This window comes from Amborella trichopoda, chromosome 13 (assembly GCF_054954075.1).
Source record: "Amborella trichopoda isolate Santa Cruz 75 chromosome 13, AtrichopodaSantaCruz75HAP2 v2.0, whole genome shotgun sequence".
Classification (NCBI taxonomy): domain Eukaryota; kingdom Viridiplantae; phylum Streptophyta; class Magnoliopsida; order Amborellales; family Amborellaceae; genus Amborella; species Amborella trichopoda.
The window spans coordinates 45,898,293-45,918,443 of NC_142348.1; the positions used below are offsets into that span (position 1 = coordinate 45,898,293).

A 20,151-nucleotide genomic window follows, 5' to 3' on the forward strand; every position below is an offset into this window, starting at 1 on the left:
TCAGGTAAAACTATATGAAGAACATCATTGTTACATTCGTTAACGCCATTCTCTTTGCTACTTTCTCTAAGGACTAAGATACCAGCTACCTCTAATATTTTGGTAAAGACTCCTTAACATCCACCCCGTTTTTCATTTAGAACATATGCATCCACAAAATCCTTTCCAATAGTAGGATCTTCTTCTCGATCCTCGTATGGATTGGATCACTACTAAAGCTATTATCACCCACTACTTTCTTAACACCCAAATGTTCATCCAGATACTTGTCAAAGACTGACGATGAGTCCTAGTTCATAACATGTTGATCTTGAAAACCATTTGATGATGACAGAGTTTCTCCATGGTTTTCCTCATATAGACTTCCATAAAACTCCGGAATCTCAACTATGATACCGTTTTCCCACCTCCTACTATCCTTATCTATATGATCAATTACGTCTCTCTTTGGAACTTGATCATGAAAGGGATTTATGGATTCTTCATTTGCCTCGATTTCTTACTCCTGAGATGGGGTTTCCATTTGCGTCAAACACAGAGTTAGGGTTTCGACCAATCTCCTTAAATCTGCAATCTCTCCTTACATCTGCAATCCCTTCTCGCGAGCTAGCATCCTTCTATGGTCGTCGTTTTTCCTCCTTTTCATCTACGTGAAAAGCATGGTCGTTGATTTAGGGCATAAAAATTGACGCTATAGTAACATGCTACAGCACTGTGCTACGGTAACATGCTATAATAATACACTACAGTACCATCCTTACTGATCATCATGCGTTGATACCAACCTGGTGCAACCCTAGTAGTGTGAGCTAGGGTTTTATCAAAGATAAGATAAGGAAGATCCATAAATAAAGAAAGATTAAACAATAAGAGGTAAAATGAGCACTTGTTGAAAGAAAGACCTATGTGATCATTTACCAAGGAATACATTTTTTTTTTATCACCCTTTTCTATTAGCAAAAGATCACTTACAGGTGGTCTTTATTATAATAAGATAAATTTCAAAAATAAAATCAACATAACAATAAAACCAAGATCTTAACGACGTGATGTCATTGAAACAACTATGCACTATGCTTGAGAATAAAAAATAAGATTGTAAGAAACAAATGGAAGAGTGCCGGAGATTACCTCAACCGGGCTTATTACACCCCACACCGAGTCACCACTATCCGATGGCGTGGGATCAGCGGTCTAGCTTCAATCTCGAACAGGAAAGCAAATTTCAGCTAAGCCACATCAATGGAAAATGAACCCCTGTGATCACAAACTCAAACCCTATGTGAATTCTTTTAGCAACCTAGTTTGAGAGAGATAAATTTTCTTTTTTTTGCTAAACCCTAAATCCCTTAGCCATAAATCCATATTTGAGAGATCAAAGAGAAGAACTTCATAACCTAAACCCTTAGGTTCTTTCACAATATGAGAGAGAGAGATCAAAGATGAGAGAGTGGTGCGTGCCCCCTTTGTGGGATATGAGAGAGAAAAATGGGAATTAGGTACAAGAGATAAGATGTAGAGATTTTTGGGTAGAGGCAATCTCTTTTTATAGGTTTTGAGCACGATTAAGGTTTATTAGGGTTTTTCTAAGCCTGTCTCTTCTTGTGAGATTGAACATAGACCGTCGATCAAGGGTGGCTTGTGGGATGAGAGATCTGAGTCATCCATTCCACAGATGGGCCATCAACATTATGGAAGGTGCATGAACCATTATACCCCTTTTCTAAACCATTTTCCCATCAATACATTTAAATAAAATAAATATCATGCATTATATTAAATTACACGATCTATATCACATATTCCATAAGGATGTGTCAAATAATATCAAGTAGATAAATACTACCAAATATAAATAAGATAAGATCCATATCAATACAAATTGATCATATATCTTTAAAACAAACTTGCTACAAAATAGATGAAGCTATGGTCAATATATCCCTTCCAAGATTTGACCACATGACACAAATCAAACTAACCTTATCTTAAAAACAAACAAGAGAATCCAAATAGGGTCGGGGCATGCCACCCTTTTGTGGCACATGTGGGCCCCCACCCACATCCCACATGGTGGGCCCATGTGCACTATTGGCCCCTATGGAATATTATAAAAAAAATATTATTTTAAAAATTAAATAAAATAATGTAAAATATATATTTGAATTTTTATAACTTTGTAAGAACAATAACTGTATTTTTATAAGTCAAAAATCACAAATAAAATATTGAGAGATTCATAAAAAATTAAATAATAAAACTAAAATCATTTCAATAATAAAATGAACACAATTATATTAATATAATGGGAAAATGATCCAAAGGTTTAGAAATCAACAATCATGGGGCACTCCACCTTCAACTGTGGACTACAGACCATACTTGCTTTATCAGACCGACCCAGTATTTTTCATGACCCACAGTCCCAGCAGGAACTCATTAGCGGGTCACCAAAGTCCGGCCGATGAACCAAGGGATCGCAATCCGAGTCTATGGATTTCAGGTCCTCCCATAGAGACGAGTCAAGGACACCTAGACCTAATGCGACCATAGCTCCTATGGTACATAGGGGTATCTCTCGCACATGCATACGCTTCACCCTAAAAGGTGGATATATGGCTTTCCCGATCGATATATCAATATGCATGCCGTGTGATGGAACGTGGATGAGGTTTTGGCCCTCGTCTCAGTAGGCCACCATCATACACAAGGGTCACATAATCCCTCCGCTCACTTATCAAGGCACGTTATCCGACCTCATCAATGGCTAACCCATAAACCCTCATCGGTTTGTTCTTCATGCCCAGGTAACATGGGTTTTTCCCAACTGACTGGCCTAAATCGTCAAGCACAGTTCGGTATCTGCAAACATTATTTGCTTAGTATGGCCCTCGAGGGACCACACTCCCACTGAGTTCATGTTCCACTCTGTCATTTCATTTTACAAGCACTCATAACGCCTTTAAATGCCACATGAACCCAACATCTCCCACTTGGCCTTTGAGGGCCTTACATTATCTCTTTCTCACTTTCTCTCATTTTCATCTCTCTCAAGCAGTTTTAGTTATTCTCTCAATACATTAATCATGGCTTTCGCCTTCAATCCTTTCACAAAAAGGATTTATAGAGGTAACATATTTTTCTCTTTGCTGCTCGGATGTCATCCAAAAAATGGTCGTAGCTCATCTTTCACATCGCGAATCATGGACCTGTTGTCACAAAGGACCATCACGTACCCTCATCGCATGGGGTCATATGTTCATGGGCTCAAAAGAGTTCTTCAATTAAGCTGCTCCCTTTTGTAGCCATACAACCAGCACCAAACATTTGGGTTCCATGGGTTAACAATATTATAGTTTATTGTTTCATTTGGCATGCCAAATACTAACAGGTGCTCCCACTGGAATATTTCGTTTATCTGGATCTTGATCTTTCTCAATCTCACCTCATTTCTCAGGTGATAAAAACATGGTTTTATATGTTTGGAGTTCTTATGGAATCGTGACTCCTTTGACATGTATATCGTCATCGTGCTGTCGCATAAAATTCTTACTGCCTCACAACGCACGAGGTGAAAGTCTAGTCGATTAAGAAATTTCTTAATCCATACAGCCTTTGCTATCACCAAACAGCACGTCAAGTACTTTGCCTTCTTGGTGGACAATTTCGTCACATTTTGTTTCTTTGATTTCCAAGAAACTGCATCCCCTCAAAGCATGAACACATATCCAGATGTAGACTTCGCATCATCTGGATCTGTGAGATAGCTTGCACCTATATATCTGAATATCCAAGCAACCAAAAAAATGTGGGACTGTAGCAGCTCCCATTCAATTATTGCAAATACAACATATACATTCTCGATATTCTTGTGCATATATCATGAGGTAGCATATCAAGTCTCATGCAATATATAATTTAATACCCGTTGGTTTCATAATATGTAAAAAATTTCATGAACCACAAAGGTTCAACCACACTAGACATCTTGGTAGTAAATTCATACAAACAAAGTTATTTAATAAATACAATATGTGTCAGGGAAGCCTAACCTGATGGCATTCCTACAACATTTCCTATGGTTCAAAGTCTTATGTAATCGAGGATTCTAAATAACTAGAAACATAGGTCAAAACATATAGGTATTTAAAAAAAAATACATGATAGTTTTTCTCCCACTTTTATAAATACCTTCAAAACAGAATGTTTTTCTTTTTAATAAAAAAATTGGCTTGGTATATATATATGCATTCACAAGCAATAGTTATATTATAATATGACAGTTTAAAATGATTTTTATAAAAACTTAACGGACTTTGCAAGACTATGTGGTTTTCTCAAAACTGTATTCATAGACTTAGGCTTTTCTCAAATCATTTAATTTAATTATAAAATACATGCTTAGCTTTCATACATCATTTTACCGCATTCACCTTTAATTTCCTACCAAGTCAAGTTCATGGCCATAAAAACAAATCATATATACCATCTTATAATTTAATCCAAAATAAAGCACGACTAAATAATGCTTATTAAAGCCATGACAAAATACTTCTTTTTTGGCAATTATGGAGAATTTATCAAGAGATCATCATCACATGCAACACATCATATTATAGACATTATTGAGAGGATGGTCACCAAGACCAAGTTCCATTAGAACACTCCCTTCGTGCTTACATATTTCAATAAGCCACACCCATCTCTCGTGTTTTATCCTCAGAGCTCAAAGCTGTTGATCAAATCACATATCCATGTGTATTACTACTTTAAGTAGTTCATACTCAAGCACAAAGAGGCACAAAAATACAAGGTATTCAAAATCGACACTTTAAAATTTGTTAGCACTTATCACTTAATGTCCATACACTCTATATATATTCATAAAATAATTAGCCAAAATATAACCAAAGCACATTAAACAAAGTTATTGAATCATCTTTCCCTATATGACCTTACCATATAATGTGGGATAGATTTCATCCTCAAAACCATGTAGTGTGGTACCTGGGCTTTCTTGATTTATCGCTTTTACTTGTTCGATAAACTTTTGTGATATTGGAAGTGCACGCAACTAATGGAGAATATATTGGTCATTGGTTTCACATGTCACGAAGTGTCCATCTCTTCGGCACAAAGATTCTCCTGTCTTACACTGTGAAGAAAATATCTTTTTCATCCCATTATTTCAAATATCACAATTTTGATTATCCCACTGATCTTTAGTGTTTGTTTGCTACCACAAAGTCTCTCTCTATATCCATTTATTTCGAAGAAACCAAGATGTTTTTATAGGTATTGTATTTCTTATTCTTTCTGCTATTCCCAAATCGAATACTCTTTACATAGAGTCTCTTATCTTGCTAACTCTGCATTATATCTCTTCGAAGTTGTATTATAATAAACCATACTCATGACACACTATAAATTTTTTTAAAATGAGTATTAAAGGTCTTCATAATTGGGAATTCAAGGATGTGCCTTAACATACCACATTTTTTAATTTACTGCAGCATAGAACATGAGCATCTCATGATAAAAATATAATATCTGTCAACTCATAAAAAAAATTTATCTCCGAATCTTTTTGAGTATTGAAATAGATTAAAAAATATAAAATAATGATCAGTTCTATTCCTAAATCATACCATATATTAAGTCTTTGTTTTAGTGACATTTAGGTCACAATGCAATTTTCTCAGCAGAAAATCAAATTGAGCACCTCTCAATAAAAAATTGTTTCTCTCAATTCTCAAAGAATTTCTTTTTGAAATTTTTTGTGTTGAAAACTAGACTCAAAACTAAATCATAACATCATAGTTTGAATCCCAAATAATACTTTTCTTCAGAGAAATAAATAAGTGACATTCACGTCACAAACTAAATCATACTGCAGAATTCTAGGATGAACACTATCTAGTAAAATTATTTTTTCTCTTTACCATCATGGAGTTTCTCTTTCAAACCAATTTTGTTTGAAATTAGACACATAATAGTAACACATATATTGTCACAAGCCTTATATCACTATGGTAAGTAGGCTTGATAAATATAGTTATTCATGTCTTCAATGAATAACATGCCAAATTGCAGAAAATTCAGGATGACCTCCATTCAATCCAAAATTTTTATTCATCTCTTCCCATAGATATTTCTCTCTCAAATAAATTTTATTACAAATTAGACTCATAATAGAAGTTTAAAAATTTGGTGTGGACCATAAAACATTCTGTTAATTGTAGAAATAAAATCATGACTTCCAAGTTATGGAAATAGTTTTCGTTGCAGAAAACAACACTTGCGCTCCCTTCAATAAATTGATCATATCTTTCAAACCACAAGGAATTTCTTGATGAAACGTTTTTTGCTTGAAATTAGACTCAATTTTGTAAGCTACAATAAAATTTCAGTAAGAAATAAAGTCATATGATTATTAGGAAAAATTACAGAACTCAATAGACAGTTCCTGGATTTTGGAGGGTCAGAACTGACACCCTTCATTGTTGAGTCCATAACTCTCAATTCCTACAGGATCTCCCACTGAAATTTTGCAAGTAAATCCTACTCTTAAATACACAAAATATCACTGAAGTATGTAATAGAAAAATACTTCATTATATTCTTCATATCTCTACTCCAAAATAGTCTAGAATACTCATTCTAGAGAGTGTCTTTTCGGTGTTGAAATATTTCTATAATTCTTAACTGTGGGTGTGTTTTTTGACCACAAAGGTCATTAGCTTTCTTATATCTCATTCCCAAGCTTAATCTAAACTCAATAAAGAGAAAAAATAACTAATAGCATCGCATCAAGTATCAATAGTTCTGATACTTATGAAAGAAATACATATGTGATTTTTATCGGGGAATACATTTTTTTTTTTTCACCCCTTTCTTTTAGCAAAATATCACTTACAGGTGGTCTTTATTATAAAAAGATAAATTTCAAAAATAAAATCAACATAACAATAAAACCAAGATCTTAACAACTTGATGTCATTAAAACAACTATGCACTATGCTTGAGAATAAAAGACAAGATTGCAAGAAACAAAAAGAAGAGTGCCGAAGATTATCTCAACCGGGCTTATTACACCCCACACTGAGTCACCACCATCTGATGACACAAGATCAAAGGTCTAGCTTCAATCTCGAACAGAGAAAGCAAATTTTGGCCAAGCCACACCAATGGAATATGAACCCCTTTGATTACAAGCTCAAACCCTAGGTGAATTCTCTTAGCAATCTAGTTTGAGAGAGATGGATTCTCTTTTTTTTGCTAAACTCTAAATCTCGTAGTCGTAAATCCATATTTGAGAGATCTCAGAGAAGAACTCCATAACCTAAACCTTTAGGTTCTTTCACAATGTGAGAGAGAGATCAAAGATGAGATAGTAGTGTGTACCCCCTTTGTGAGATATGAGAGAGAAAGACGGGAATTAGGTACAAGAGATAAGGTATAGAGATTTTTGGGTAGAGACAATCCCTTTTTATAGGCTTTGAATAAGATTAAGGTTTTTTAGGGTTTTTTTTAACTTGTCTCTTCTTATGAGATTGAACATAGACCGTCGATCAAGGGTGACTTGTGGGGTGAGAGATCTGAGCCATCCATTCCATAGATGGGTCATCAACGTTATGAAAGGTGCATGAACCATTATCCCCCTTTCTTAAACCATTTTCCCATCAATATATTTAAATAAAATAAATATCATGCATTCTATAAAATTGCACGATCCATATCACATATTCTATAAGGACATGTCAAATAATATCAAGTAGATAAATATTACCAAATATAAATAAGATAAGATCTATATCAATACAAATTGACCATATCTCTTTAAAACAAAGTTGCTACAAAAGAGATAAAGCTATGGTGAATATATCCCTTCCAAGATTTGACCATATGCCACAAATCAAACTAACCTTATCTTAAAAGCAAACAAGAGAATCCAAAGAGGGTGGGGCGTGCTACCCTTTTGTGGTACATGTGGGCCCCCACCCACATCCCACATGGTGGGCTCATGTGCACTATGGGCCTCCATGGAATATTATAAAAAAAAATATTGTTTTTAAAATTGAATAAAACAATTTAAAATATATATTTGAATTTTTATAACTTTGTAAGAATAATAACTTTATTTTTATAAGTCCAAAAATCACAAATAAAATATTGAGAGATTCATAAAAATTTAAATAATAAAACTAAAATCATTTCAATAATAAAATAAACACTATTAAATTAATATGATGGGAAAATGATCTATATGGTTTAGGAAACAACAATCATGGGGTACTCCACCTTCAACTGTAGACTATAGACTATACTTGCTTTATCAGACCGACCCAGTGCTTCCTATGACCCACAGTCCAAGCAGCAGCTCATTAGCGGGTCACCAAAGTCCGGCTGTTGAGCCAAGGGATCACAATCCCAGTCTGTGGATTTCAGGTCCTTCCTTAGAGACGAGTTAATGTTACCTAGACCTGATGCGATCATAGCTCCTATGATGCATAGGGGTATCTCTCGTACATGCATACGCTTTACCCTAAAAGGTGGATATTTGGCTTTCCCTAACGATATATCAATATACATGCCGTGTGATGGAATATAAATGACGTTTTGATCCCCGTCTCAGTAGGCCACCATCACACACAAGGGTCACACAGTCCCTCGGCTCACTCATCTGGGCAAATTCTCTGACCTCATCAAGGGCTAACACATAAACCCTCATCGGTTTGTTCTTCATGCCGAGGTAAGATGGGTTTTTCCCAACTGATTGCCCTAGATCATCAAGCACAGTCCGGTATCTGCAAACATCGATTGCTTAGTATGGCCCGCGAGGGACCATACTCCTACTGAGTTCATGTTCCACTCTATCCTTGCATTTTATAAGCACTCATAAGGCCTTTAAAGGCCACATAAACCCAACACTTGTTGCTCTAGGATTTTGAATGAAAGTCCATAACATAATCATCCATTGTGATTGAGTACATCTATTATATTAGAAAACCCTAAACAAGACTTAATCTTGGCCATGTATCTAATTTAATCATGACATTTTATTATAAAAGATTTTACGTGAATAAAAAGACATAAAATACTCTAGAAATTATTGCCTAGTTATGCTATAAATAAAAGACATAAAATGATAGACTCAATGACTAATTTGCCCTTTTGCGGTTTTTGTAAACTTTTTGCTTGTCTCTCTGATTTAGATACCTGATAGCAGTATTCTAAGATGCATCAATTTGTAACATCTTTTGTTAGGTTTTTTTTATTAGAATGTAGTTTGTATAAGGTTGCAACTTTAAACAATTAAAGTAATGTTCACCTCTAAACTTTGTCATGAGATGCAATTTTGGTGTCGAAAATATTTAAAATGGTGCGGGAATCTATTTTTATTTCTAACTATTAAATTTTAAACTTAAAAAATGGTTCAAATTATTGAAAATAAATGTTCCAGATAATATGTTGCAAGATGTACTAAATTTAGGGCTTGAAAAATATTTTTTCTCGATATACATTTATCTCAATACCGAGATGATCAATTGGATATTTTTCTAATATAAAAAAAACCTTTTTTTGAAGAAGGTGCACTTAGTTCTACATTTTAAGCTAACGCCTTACACTAACATTTTTCAAAAGGCATACTACTTTTTTATGTTGTCTTAAACAATGGTTTAAAAAGCGGATCGGTGACCTCAAAAACCGATCCAAATAGGCGAATCGGTAATTCGGATCGGGAATCGGGTGAATCGGTCATAATAAAGCTTCAAAAAAATCCAAAAAAATTATTAAAATTCATTATAAATATTGTTTTTTAGGAATTCAATAAGAAATGAGGGTACTCCATTAAGAATTTTTATGTTTTTACATGAATATGAGAATATTGATATGTTCTTTCCCTGCATGAACTACTATTCAGCATTTAATTTACATCACACAAAAGAATAAACGTAGAATTATCATGGAATAAGTAAATCAACATACATGGACTACAATAAAGCATATAATTAGTAACATATAATCTAAAAATAAAATGACAGACGACGTTGTTGTTCTTCTTGGTCACGCTGGTGCCATTGATTGAATTCGTTTGACAATTCATTGATTTGATCTAAAAATGAATCATCGATTTTAGTAGGCGTTTGACTATACCCAAATCCCTGAGTGTTAGTGTTTTGTTGTGTTCCCAATCCAAAATCCCAAAGCTTGTCCATCCTTCATGCTCACCTACACTGTCGTGCTCATCCCTACACTGTTGCTGTTGGGACTCGATATGTGAATAATATGGCTGGGATATGGTGGCCTCAGAATCATCGTCTCTCTCATTTTCTCTTAGACCCCCTTCCCACTCTCCCTCATTAGGTGCAATATCACCGACATCTCTGACGAATTGTGGATACGTTGGTTGGCTGCTTCCTCTTTCATGTTGCTCATCACCTTTTTCAAGATCTTCCTCACCGATAGCCTTAAGGAACGCTCTCTTGTGCAACACTGGTTCCTCCTCTTCTACTACCCATTGGTCTGCTGTGTCTGTGACAAATATTGTGTCTAAGTCTATCGGCCCATAGTCTTCAAGCTTCCTTTGAGGTTTAAATTATAATGAACGTACACTAGTTTATGAAGCTTCTCAGAATCAAGTCGATTCCTCCTAGTAGTGTGCAATCATTGAAACGTACTCCAGTTGCGCTCACAGCCAGTAACAGAACATATCTGGGAGAGCACCTTGATTGCTATTATCGTTAGGTAAGGTGCGTCAATACCATATATCTCCCACCATTCAGCTGGATTAAAATGCAAAAAGCATTGTAAGGGCAAGAACAATTCATAAGATTAAATACATGAATAAACAAAATATTAGCGAGGGGATAACGTGGATCCATCATAGTTCGAGAATTCTTGGCAAGTCTAGTTTCGAAGGATCCTATAGCATCCCTATACATAGCAAACTAAAACAAATATATTACATTTTAGGGCATTATTCCTCACAAATATAACAACTCAATGAAGTTCTTACCCAAACATTAAATAATACATCTTGTATTGCTGCTACTTGGTTTCGATGGCTTCTCTCCAACCTTGTAATAATGTATCTGACCCCTTCCATAATCTTGTGGGGATGTTCAGGTGTCAAATAGAAAAATTTTGGGTTGAAGTAGTAACCTACAAAATATATAGATAGAAAAATGTCATTTACAGTTTAAAAAAAAATGATTTAAAATGAAACATTGTAATGATATAAATATATATTTACCAGCATAATGAATTAGACGTCCAAATTTGGTGTTCCACCTCCTTTCTATAATCTCGATCACTTTGCTAGCAAAACTACACTTCTCCCTAATAGCTAATTTCGCCCTCTCAATACCTTCATAAAGGATACCCATGGTAGCATTCTTGTCAGCATCCACCATTTTTAACACCGTAACCAAAGGGGCAGTGGCCTCTACAACACTGGAACATCGAGACCAGAACCGCCTATTTGAGACTATGTTGTCCACTTTTATACCGGCACTGAACTTCGAGAGGCGGTCATTTAACCACTCTTCACAGGTAAATAATCTCTTTAATGCACCTTCAGATTCTCGAATGGAGTCCACAGCTAAGTAATCAGTCGCAAAGCGGGTTATGGTAAGCCTGACTATCTCTTTTTTTTAGAGTGTTCTCTAAACAAAAATAAAATTTTAGAGTGGTTGTATAAAAATCTCGACACCAACCTTGCTTCCTCTAGAGTCTCCTTCACAATTTTGATCTCACCGATCTCCTCTAACATAAGATCGATGCTGTGTGCAGCACACGGGGTCCATACTAGATGCTTCCTCTTATCCATCAACTTGCTGCCCGGAGAAACACATACACGTACGTAATAAACTGGACTACATGCTTATCTCCCACCTCCTCCACTATCTGATCATATAGTCGTATTTGCATCCTTCTTCGTCCCTGATACGTCTTTGTTAGACAAAAAAGCTGTACCTTTTGGGGAATAGGCCAAGAAGTTTTAAAACTCCTTTTTGCTAACTTTATTCAACCAATCATCACTCATGAGAGTAATGCCTGTCCGTGGCCAACTCTGTTTATATTCTTCAATCCACTTTGTAACTTCTTCCACCTCTTCATTTAATATTGTCCCACTGAGCTCATATGCCATCGGGGTTTTACCCCGGGCCCGACTCTCTGAATTGCACTGACCATAGTTGAAAAATATGGGCTATTGGCCGCACCAAAGGGAATCCCTTTATCGTAGAACCATTTATCAACATATCTCCCCAACATGTTTATTGTACCTTTAACCATACCTTTTAGGGTCATTTGTTGTGACTTAAGCTTTGAGAGAAATGGGTCTTTACGACCATGACTTGCAATACTGACACTCTTAGGTAACCTAGAAACAATTTCTTCAACATCTGATTCTCCTTGATATATATTGCCACTAACTCCTCTATACATATTTGAGCTCGGCCCGCCATATATGCTCGAGCTGGGCCCGCCATGCATGTCTAAGCTAGGCCCACCATGCATGTCTGAGCTAGGCCCACCATGCATGTCTGAGCTAGACCCATCGGGTATTCTAAACCCACGTTCCCTCTGATATTGTTCATGTAAACTCAATCTTGTGGCCATGTCCAGGTCATTATTATATTGCTCTTGTAGGTCATTATTATATTGCTCTTTTGTATCATTCCTGCTTGATAGCGTTTAAACTAGCTATCTCCTCATTCATCCTATGTTTGACAATTTTTTTACCTTTTTTCGCATTAAGAATTGTCGCCATTTGTTTTTTTACATTACTAGGGACACTAGTGCATGCAGAAACATCTCCCTTAACCCCTGTCAAGTGTTGCTTGAACCTATGTACCGCACTACTTATCACTCTTTGACAGTAATTACAAATAATTTTGTCTTTTTTGTTGGGATCAAGTCTGACCCCATGTTGCCATGCAGGGTCTTTTGCAGATATTGACATGATTCAACTGTTTTAAGATGTACAAAGTTAAAAATTAACCTGACAGTTCAACAAGAAAAATAATCACCATGTGTAATGATAATATGTTGGGGTAGTTCATGTAGTCGTATTTGTTATTGCAAAATACCTCTATTGACAATAATATTTTCGTACATATCAATTACAAACATTCATGAAAATATAATACAAAATGCAAGCTCCAAACATGGCTACAACTCAATTATCAAGAACATACATTTTTTGCATTAAAAATTTAATAATAAAAACAATTCTTCACAGAGCCACCTAACATCAGTCATTTCAACTAAAAAAATGCATTAACAACAGATTAAAAAAATACAGTTTTGCATTTAAAATATAATAACATGCATTTTGTATCATAAATAATATATCAACATACAAATTTTTCAACAAAAACTTTAACAATAAATTTAAATATGGTTTAATACCTCATGATAATTAAAACCTTGTCACGATTTTCACATATTTTAGGAAAATCACCATTTTTCAAAAAATTCGATCACTGAAAAAAAAAAAAAAAAAAAAAAAGTACAACAAACTCAAACAATAAAAATTAAAAATTGGGTTTAATACATCACGATAATCAAAAGCTTATCACAATTTTCACATCTTTTCGGAAAATCATCATTTTTCAAAAAATTTGATCATGGATAAATAAAAAAATAAAAATAAAAATACAGCAAAATTTCAAAAACTTCGATCATGGATTACAAAAAAAAATTCGATCATGGATTAAAAAAAAAAAAAACAAATTTTCAAAAAATTCGATCATTGATTACAAAAAAAATTTCAATCATGGATTACGAAAAAAAATCACAAATTTTCAAAAAATTCGATCATGGATTAAAAAAAAAAATCACAAATTTTAAAAAAAGTCGATCATGGATTAAAAAAAAAAAATCACAAATTTTAAAAAAATTCGATCATGGATTAAAAAAAAAAATCACAACTTTTCAAAAAATTTCAATCATGGATTACAAAAAAATTCGACCATGGATTACAAAAAATTCGATCATGGATTACAAAAAATTCGATCATGGATTACATAAAATTCGACCATGGATTACAAAAACAAAAAAAAACAAAAACGAAAAATTCGATCATGGATTACAAAAAATTCTTTCATGGGTTACCATAAAAAAAAAAAAAAAAAAAAAATCGATCATGGATTAAAAAAAAAAACAATTCGATCATGGATTACAAAAAATTCTATTATGTATTACAAAAAATTCGATCATGGATTACAAAAAAAAAAAAAAAAAAAGTCGGTTCTTCACAGAGCCATCTTACATAAGCCATTTTAACTTAAAAATCCACCTCTAAGCAAATAAATTACATCCAATTGAGTACATTTTCTGATAAACAACAATACAAGGAATCAAAACCCTAAATTTTGAACACATTATCATCAATAAATCAAATCAAATCGATTAAATTGAGCAAAAAAACGCAGTTCTTTTATTCATAGACAACGGTCGTTGAATCTAAAAAATGGAGCTCAAATTGAATAAATCAGATCAAATTGAATACATCTAATTCTAAACAACACTATAACGATTAAAATTGCTAGAAATCTAACACATTATTTGTAATATATCATGAACAATAAATCGAAAGGCGGAAGAAAAAAAAAAAAACAGTAGAAATTTTTTTCCACAGACATCACTGTGTTCATCTAAAAATTCATGCCGTAATTGACCAAATTAAATAAAATTGAATATGTTAAATCATAATAGACACAATAAAGATTAAAAACCCTACAAATTGAACTCATTATCTTCAAAATATGCTATGAAATTAATCATATGGCGGAAAAAAAAAAAACCCAAACTTCTTACTTGGTTTTGTGAACCCAAACCTTCAATATCCAAATAATTCTGTTTTTCTCAACGATTATCACAAATTTGTAACATAAAGTTTTGATGAACAACTTTACTATCAAAATGCCTACAAATTTTGATAGATTCATGCCCTATTTGGCATGAAACACAAGGAAAGGCGGAAACCCTAAAAATGCAACTTTCGTGATAAAAAAACACTAAAATTCTCAACCATTTAATCTGTGAATAAACTGAATAAAGCTGTTTAAAGCCTGCATATTAGATCACATGCCAAAAAAAAGAGAAAAAAGATAAAAAAATGATAAATTTTGAAGAATCTTGTGAAGAACACTGTGCAGCCCGTGTTCTTCACGGGACTCGCCGAGTCCATACAGTGAATCGGCGAGTCACTGTACAGAATCGCCCTGTTCTCTCTAGAATCGGGCGATTCCCAGTTTTTTGAGCGAATCGAATCATTTCCTGTCGATTCTCGAGTCGAACAGGGCGAGTCCGGTTCGATTCGACATTTTTTTAATCACTGGTCTTAAAACACGTATTAAATTTTCTCTGTTTAACTAAAGAACATAGTTCATATGAGTCCACGTGGAAATGAGTCACATCTTAAAAATCTATTTTTGAGATGGATTTTTGGACTTAATTTTTAAGGACATATAATCCTTAACATGGAGATCATGAATATAAAAAATTAATTGAATTTTAAAAATTAAAAATAATAATTCTATTAAGAATACATTTGAACCGTTAGTTTCAATGGTTTTTAGATGGGACCACCTATTTACATCCATATTTAAGATGGATGCTTTATACTTTGGGACCACATATTGTAGAAATGCGGTCGAGCCCGCATGAAACAATTTTCCTTAACCAAATGGCAGGACTAGAACATTGCAAAATAAGGTAGCCCTTAATCTATACACTGCGGTTTGTATAGAGCCTAGCCTCTAATCAATAAAATTAGAACCTACCTTTAAATAGTGTCGAGAAATGTGGTTTCAGTATTGGCAAATGTTTGTGATAGCCTTAAAATATATTTTCATCTTTATTTATAACGTATAAAGCTTCAAAAATAACGCAGATCGACAGATCTATGAAACCTTGAAAATCTTGAAAATTGACGGTCCAAAAATGCATTACAAAATACGTAATTTATAAAACTTGAAATCTATTTTTTTTCTGATGTCCATGCATCCAGATGTCAAGATGATCAATTTGAGCATCAAAACAACCTTTTCTAATGAAATTTTTTAAGTAGGCTCAAATTTGATGGTTTAAAACCTCGGCTCTATATATACTTTTCCCTAATCCTCTATATTCTACTCCATAACCATATGAGGCCTAAAAACATGGAAATTATTGAAAGTAAGGGGTAGTTTTCGTCTTTGAGGGTAGCTAGGTAAGACCTATTTTAGACAATCCTCTACCGTTGGATCTCACTCCAGCTTATGGTGCAGATGCTGGATATTCGCCCCTCTCTCTGTCTGACCCGGTTTCTATGCGGCCAAGGTCGCATATGTAAAAATGTAGGCCTCTTTATAAATATCTTTCTGAGATGAATTTTGAGAAATTAAAATTTACGAACATGTAATTTAACATGGATATCATGAAAAATGAAAAACTAAAAAAAAATTTGTAAACAAAAATAATATTATTATAAAAAAAACATTTAGACCGTTAGTTTCTATAGTTTTTTAGATGCAACATCCATCTTTAAGATGGATTCTTTACACTTTTCTGGACCGCACATGTAGAAATACGGTCCCGCCCGTATGAAACAAATTTCCTTCTATAAAAGTACCATTATGCTCGCATCTCACCACCGAAACCCTAATCTTTTTCATCACCAAAACCTTGAACCTTCACCTCATAAACCCTAATCCCCTTTCTCTCTCTGTCTCTCTGAAAGCCAACCCATCCTTCTCAGAATGGGCTGTTCGTTTATTGTATAATGTTTTCTCTTGCATTCGGCTTTATCTTTCATATAAGGCCTTAGTCTCTATCAAAAGCAGTATTTTCATTTCAATTCATTTTTTTGAGTTTTGATATTTGTATCCTTCCTTTCTCCGAACTGGTACTTCTATTAAGCCATTCTTTGTGGGTTTTGATATATTTGTGTGTTTTAGATGCTTTAATTTGTGTAAAACTAAAGCATGGGCCAGTGATGTGAGTAAATATTTGCTACTCTTGATGGGTTTCCACCCATTTGATGATTACATTCCACCAAGATCTCTGAGGCCTTTTCTCTCTGGTATTCCTTAATTCTCATTCTAGTATTTATTTTCCTCTTGACTGAAAGATTTAATTTAATTTCCACTATTTCATATTAATGAAATCTTTTTGTTTTTCATATGTGCCTTGGTAACTTAAAAATTGAAACTTGCCTGCAGATAATGCAATTTAATTTCAATAAAATCGTTAAAGAAGTAAAAATACCTTATTCGATAAAGGGATTTTTCTTTTTATCTCAAGACATTCGAGTCACTTTTGATAGAGAATTAAAATAAAAAAAGAATTTTGTGAGCTCTTACAATTGCTGTATTTTTTTTTTTTGCTTCATGCATTGGTCATGTGATGAGATAATACTGCAACAAAATGATCGATTCAATTTTGTGATTTCTTGTATTTAAGTCTCTGATGATCACTGATCCCTCATTCTCCCTCGTGTTTTAGCGCTCATTAAACCTTTTTTTTTTTTTTTTTGTTAGTTTTTAACGATTCAATTCCAAAGTTATGGTTTTATTTAATGGCAACCTTTTGATTAGTGGAATCTGATGAATAAAATTGGTCCGTGTTTCTGAACCATCCGTGACAGAAATTGATACCGTTTTTCTGATTCCACATTAGTTGTTCTTTCTTTTTCATTTTTTTCTTAAAAATATTCCCAGTAACATTTTAAGCACTGATTTATTTTGGTTTTTTGATTTATTGTGGGTGATAAATTTTTGTTTCTTTTTTGATAATGTAGGGGCTACTCGATTATTGAATTCTTTTGTACAAAAAAAACCATGCTGAAATTTATGGGAGTTCTTCTTCAAGGCGTCCATCGAAATTTTTAAAGCTCTTTTTTTTTAGGGGTGCTCTGAATTTTTTACAGGGTTGTGTGTATTTTAGGGGTCTTGTAGAAATGTTGAGAGTTTTCATTTTGATGCTTTAAAAACAAAAAAATTCATTTTGTGCAAAAAAAAGTCAAAATTTTAAATTAAAAATTTTTGGAAAGAAAATGGCTTAAAAATGCCAAAAAAGTTCAAATGGATCTTAAATATTTTTTTTGATTTTAGTTTTTTTGTTGTGTATTTGTTTTGATTAAAGAAAATGTTCAAATGTTTTGAGACAAATTTGAACTAATTGGGTGAAACAATGAGTGGAAAATAAAAAAAGAAAATCATTCTCAGGTTAAAATAACTCATTTCAAATCTAGATCTCTTCGAATGATGGTTTGGATCTAATAAATCATGATATATGGATTTTTTTTTGAGGATCCACAGAATCAGCTAAAATTTCAAAACCTTTTGGTGGTGACTGTTTTGATGGAGGAGAAATTCATAGGAATTATTTTGAAACAAATTTAAAAAAGGGAAAAGTGCAGGTACCCCCTAGTTTGAGCTTAACCTAACCCTAACAAAACTTTTCTTTGGGGTGAACTTTGTGAAAATAAAAGTGGTTGGGGTGAGGTTGTGTAGATAGTCCAGGTTGGGGGTATATGTAATTTTCAGAAACATTTTGTGGAGATGACCAATGGATTGAAACTCCCTTTGAACTTGAATCATTATGAAACAAATTTTTTGAAAAACGGTGAGATTTGAAACAAACTAAAAAAGAAAAAGTGAGAAGAAAGAGAATTGATAAAATTTTTGGTGGAGAGATGGAGCAATGAATAGAAATGCCCAATGTGGGTTTGAACTTAAATTCTTGGAAATCATTCTGAAACAAATTTTAAAAAAACTTCAATGGTGAGAAGAGTGGAGAATTGATAGAAATACGGAATAAGGATTTGAGTTTCAAATTGAGCTTTTATAAAAGAAAAAACTTTATATATAAGGATGAGGCTCTAAACCAGCAAATTAGGAGGCATCAAAAAAAAAAATTCATTAGAAAAGGTTGTTTTGAAGCAAAAAAACTTTCAAATTGATCATTCCGATCTCAAGTTTTTACGGATATGATAAAAAATGAATTTCAAGTTTTAAAAATAGTTTTAAATTATATAATAAATGAATTTTACAAAGATCTCCAGTTTTGGAACATCTCGCAACACTATTTTGACAGTGCGCCTTAGGCCCTGTACACACCACACCTTTTATAAAAAAATCCTTGCCTTAAAACAAACCACCTTTTATAAAAAATCCTTGCCTTAAAATAGATTTAGTCCTGGATCTTTATTTATCAATGTCAACAGGGGTAGGAGACGATTAGTGGAAAAACTAGATAAAATGAGAGCCGAGGGATCTAGTTTAATGTCGAGTGATTCGGAGTAGAAGGGCCAATTTTTAAACCCCCTTAAGGGTTTATTGGGTGGTTTTTATCTTGTAGTGATGATAATGAGTTTTTTTATTATTTGGGTAAGTTGGAAGACGGCTTTTATCTTTGATAAGAATTGAGTCTAGGTTGAAGCGTTAGAATTCGTTACGTGTTAATAAATTAATTTTGGGCTTTTTTTTTAATAATAATAAAAAAAACCCACATATTTGTCTATTCAAATTTTATTGTCGATGTTAGAAATTGATTTTAGAGCCATCATTGAGAAATATACACATTTGAATAGGCAAATATGTGATTTTTTTTTTATTATTATTAGAAAAAAAGTCCAAAATTAATTTATTAACACGTAACGAATTTTAACGCTTCAACCTAGACTCAATGCTTATCAAGGATAGAGGTCGTCTTCCAATTTATCCAAATAATAAAAAACCCATTATCATCACTACAAGGTAAAAACCTCTCAATAAACCCTTAGGGGGGTTTAAAAATTGGCCCTTCTACTCCGAATCACTCGACATTAAACTAGATCCCTCAGCTCTCATTTTATCTAATTTTTTCACTAAACGTCTCTTACCCTTGTTGACATTGATAAATAAAGATCCAGGACTCAATCTATTTTAAGGCAAGGATTTTTTTATAAAAGGTGTGGTTTGTACAGGGCCTAAGGCGCACTGTTATATAGTGTTGCGAGATGTTCCAAAACTGGAGATCTTTGTAAAATTCATTAATTATATAATTTAAAACTATTTTTAAAATTTGAAATTCATTTTTTATCATGTCCATAAAAACTTGAGATCGAAATGATCAATTTGAAGGTTTTTTTGCTTCAAAACAACCTTTTTTAAT

General features: G+C 33.4%; 3 non-coding genes across 3 annotated transcripts; all 3 read left to right on the top strand.

Annotated features, from left to right (window-relative positions):
• The first annotated feature begins 16,982 nt into the window (after positions 1-16,982).
• On the top strand, positions 16,983-17,066 carry LOC148779262 (small nucleolar RNA SNORD24). Its single transcript, XR_016048708.1, has one exon. It is a non-coding gene; the product is annotated as a small nucleolar RNA SNORD24 (small nucleolar RNA).
• Positions 17,067-17,391: 325 nt separating this feature from the next.
• Positions 17,392-17,469, top strand: LOC148779263 (small nucleolar RNA Z199). Its single transcript, XR_016048714.1, has one exon. It is a non-coding gene; the product is annotated as a small nucleolar RNA Z199 (small nucleolar RNA).
• A 123-nt stretch (positions 17,470-17,592) lies between these two features.
• On the top strand, positions 17,593-17,666 carry LOC148779264 (small nucleolar RNA SNORD18). The gene has a single exon (XR_016048709.1). It is a non-coding gene; the product is annotated as a small nucleolar RNA SNORD18 (small nucleolar RNA).
• The last annotated feature ends 2,485 nt before the right edge of the window (positions 17,667-20,151 follow it).